Here is a 4,666-nt window from a genome sequence, read left to right as displayed (position 1 = left end):
TTGCTGTTGCATTGTGAGGAATCCCCACAGAGGCGCATGAGCGCTCAGGAGAGGTAAGCGGGGAGGGCGGAGCCAAGGGCCGCGGGTGCTTTTGGGTAATGTAGTTCAAGAAGTGACGTTTTGGATTGATTTATTTCCCCACAAATGTCCTTTGTGTCTGTGTTGAAAGTCTTTTAATATGTTGAGTGGGAGTGAAATTGAATTCATGTAACCTACTGTTTTTTTTGTTTTTTTAAATGAAGCCAATGTATCATTATACTAATTAATTTCAAACAATAAATTCATTTGACTTGATCTCTGACACATTTAATAGATTTCTTTTATGTTTCAAATGCATCTCATGCGTGTTCAACATGAAAGATGCTTAAAATCAGATTATTTGGGCAACGTTCATGAATATCAAATATTACTAGGTTGTTATTGTTATTAATAGACTAATATAGACTAATAGCCTGAGACCCAATTTAACAAGGTTTAATTTCCACATTTAATGGCCCCTTCATCGGATATTGATGCCCGGGTGGATGTGACATCCCGCCTAGGGATGATGTATCTGACAGTTTCCTGTTAATCAGGGTCAAATATTCCCTCTTTGTGGACATTTCCTCTTGGCGGGGAGGACGCAACCTCATTCGACTATTGACACGCGGACGCAAATGTCTGGTTTCCACCAGTGAAAATTTTTTATCAGAATTTTTGTCATGGATTTTTTTTTTTTTCCAAGACGAAAATTAAACGAAAACTAAAATAGAAGCTATTCACTGAGACTATAACTATTACGGTAACTAAAATTGATGGACAATTTTTTCGTCAATGACTTAAAACGATTGGTTTCCACATCAGTTAGCTGCAATGGATTTACACAAATATCGCAACTTCACAATATGCATTTTTTGAAATCCACTTTTACACCTCCGCAGATGGCCTTGTTTTACATGCTGCTTTTTTTTATGTTACAAAGCATCTGATGGGTGATGAGTTAGTCTTTTGTGGCAGAGGAGGTCTTTTGAATGCTTTATTGCCTTGTTAACATCTGCTTCGATGTGTGAGAAACTCATTTAATGAAAAACAAAAAAAGCGGGGGCAAATGGGAAGTGAATTCGCATCCACACTTGCAGCGTTTCTCTCACACTCCACTTGCTTGTCATCAATCAATACATTGGATTGTGCTACTTTCAACAATCGATACACTGCACTCACTCATTTTCGACAACTTGTTTATTTAATGACATACTGTAGTGAGAAATTTGGAGCAAAAGTCACGTGACTGGACAGCAGCAGAAAAAAACACTTCTTTGACTGTAAATGATCATTTCTACAGGTACAATATATTTTTTCAGTTACAAATTATTTTTTACATACATTTTTTTTATGTACAGATCTTTTTTTACGTACAATTATTTTTTTTTTACCTCATTTTTTTTACGTACACATCTTTTTTCTTTTTTTTTTACAGGTACAATTTTTTTTACAGGTCCATGTTTTATTTTATTTTTTTTGCTTTACGTACACATTTTTTTTTTTTTTTTTTTTTACAGTTACAATTTTTTTTTACAGGTCCATGTTTTTATTTATTTATTTATTTTTTTAACATACGCAACATTTTTTTTCTTTTTTTGGTACAATTTTTTTTACAGGTCAAATTTTTTTTTTTTTTTTTTTTTTTACGTACACATATTTTTTTTGTACAGGTACAAATCACAACTTTTACAGATACAAATGCATACTTTTTTTCTACAGGTACAATTTTTTTTCTACAAGTTACTTTAGCACCATATTTACCTCCATAACATACATTAAACCGTTTTGAGAGGAAAACCTTTCACATAATTGCATTTATTTTACATTCATAATTCAGCTTGACATTTGTGCAAAGTTATGAGTGGACTAACTTTTTTTTTTTTTTTTTGAAGCATTTCAGTGAGCTAACCTCTCCGCGAGGAGAAAAAAAACAAACAGACAAGAGCATCCCAGCAGGAATGCGGGGGCATGCTGGAGTATTTGCGCCTGTTTTGTAGTGATTGATTAGATCCCTGTGGACTCTTGCAGGATTTTGGAGCGCATCCACACGGATTGCTTCCTCATGGCCTCCTCTTCCGACACCAGCAACATCAGAAGGGCCACAGACACTTTCAAGTAATGTTTTTATTTTTTTTTATTTTACTACATTGAGTGTTACAATCAGAAAAGGGGGGGGTACATTTGTTTATTTTTTTCTTCCAAAAATTAAAATCACCCCCGTTGTTTTGAAAGTGCTGTTTGTTTTCAGTGGCACACTGAACATTTTTGTTCCGATTCAACATGGAAACGACGCAAGTGACATTTTCACAAACACCATCGGAGGCAAGGTCATGCTGCAAACCAATACCTGTTCCAATACCTGTAGTACTTTTGATATGTCAAATTTGATTTAACAAAATGACAAAACATTGTGAGCAAAAAAATCTTTCTTTCTGATGCAAATGATGATTCATCGATGTGTCAATTTAGTGTTAATTTTATCGGGCATTATTAAATGTAGTCCCAGTTTTAGTCCAGTTTCAATCATGCTTGTTAGTTTTTATCATAGTTAGTCAACCTCATCCCATTTTTATGTAGTCATCTTTTAGTTGTCTATAAGTCTAGCATTTCAGTTTTTATTTTAGTCCAAGGAAACACATTTTTAGTCTGGTGAAAAATGTGTGTTCACTAAAATATTTTTATTTAGTTTTCGTTGATGAAATTAACACCACCACAGTATAGTGTTATTTTGACCTCTCACCTTTCCCGAGTAGCAACACCCTCATTCCACTACCTTCAAATGAAACAGAAATGAAACAAATTCCTCTCTTGGCAAAATCATAATATTGTAACCACCGTCAGATTTGTTTGGTCATAGCGGCGCCTGCTTGCTTGCTAGATCCTCTTCTCCCATCGACCCTTCAGCGCACCTCCAAAACCACCCTTGGGATACTTTGCATGATGATCTGCGGCCTGGAGTGTGCCAGAGCCTTGGCGGTCTGCGTGAAGCGCACGCACACACACTTTTACAGGCGGCGGAGGCTAATGCTGCTTGTGGCCGACTGCCAGAAATGATACTGAGAATAGTGCGCAAAAAAATGCCTACCCAGCATGCCTCGCTCCAGGTGACTTCCAGTCCAAACAGACAGTGGAGGGAACTTTCACTGAAATAACAGCAATATTTCTTTCTTTACTGATCGTGTGATGACAAACGATGTTTTCCAGAAATAAATAAACACGTGTCTTAATAAGTGAGATTTGAAATGACAACAGCTTGGGCACAATCTTGAAGCATCTTGGGATGTCAACGTGAGAGGAGGCGCTTAATTTTCGTCAGACCATAATCTTGTCTAATAGGGAAAAAAGTGTTTTGGTGCCATCTTGTGGCTTTTTAAAGTAACCAAACCTTTTTGGGCTCAATCATTTTAAACGTGGGGTTCTGTTGTAACATAATAAAATGGGCCATCAAACTACACTGTGTTTTTTTTTTTTTTTAAATCATCATTCAACTTGGCGGGTAAACTTGACTTCAAGGTTATTTTAGTTAAATAAAACTAATGAAAAAAATAAAATTCAAAAAACAATTTCGTTAACGATATAAAATAAAAACAAAAAGGCTTTTTAAAAAAAACAAAAAAAAACTAACTGAAACTACATTTTATGTTGACAAAACTAAAACTAACTATAATTATAGCAAAAATGTGATTTGTTTTAGTCTTTGGTAATTGATTTAATGCATGAGCCTTTGGGGATGATTTTAATTTTAATAGATTTATTTTTTATATATTTTATAGATATTTTTGGAATAAGGACGTTTGAAAGTGTGTCACACAGAAGTGACATCATCTCACAGTAGCCAAGAGAAAAGCACCTACAAGATGACATTGCTCCCATGGTGGGTTTTGAATATTAAGCACAAGTAATGCACATAAAATAAAAAAAATAAAAAATAAAAAAATAAATTAAAACTAAACTAAAACGAAACTAAAACTAAGCATTTATCAAATAACTAAAACTAGTAAATAAACTAACAGAACCACCCTGAAAACTAATTAAAACTAACTAAATTAAAATAAATAAATAAAAACTCAAAATGAAATAAATAGTAACTAAAATTAAAAAGTTTTCCAGAAAGTTGCGTTTTGCAAAACATAGCAGGTCAAACATGACCCATAAATGATTCACACATGCTACTTGTTGTGCGTAAAGCAGTTTGTCTTGTTCACTTTGAATATTTTTTATGATATTCAAAGTGCGTGGAGGATTTTTTTTTTTGCATGAGTTGCAAATACAAATGCAAAAAATACAACCAACCAAACAAACAACCAACCAACCAAACAAACAACCAACCAACCAACCAAACAAACAAACAAACAAACAAACAAACAAACAAACAAACAAACAAACAAACAAACAAACAACCAACCAAACAAACAAACAAACAAACAAACAAACAAACAAACAAACAAACAAACAAACAAACAAACAAACAAACAAACAAACAAACAAACAAACAAACACAAAAAACAAACAAAAAACAGATGAGTTGCAAATAAGGGACTATGTCTCTCGGCTGGCCTGGGAACGCCTTGGGATCCCGCCGGTGGAGCTGGTTGAAGTGGCTGGGGAGAGGAAAGTCTGGGTTTCCCTCCTAAAGCTGCCGCCC

This window comes from Festucalex cinctus, chromosome 16, assembly GCF_051991245.1.
Source record: "Festucalex cinctus isolate MCC-2025b chromosome 16, RoL_Fcin_1.0, whole genome shotgun sequence".
Taxonomy (NCBI): domain Eukaryota; kingdom Metazoa; phylum Chordata; class Actinopteri; order Syngnathiformes; family Syngnathidae; genus Festucalex; species Festucalex cinctus.
This window is presented reverse-complemented; position numbering follows the sequence as displayed.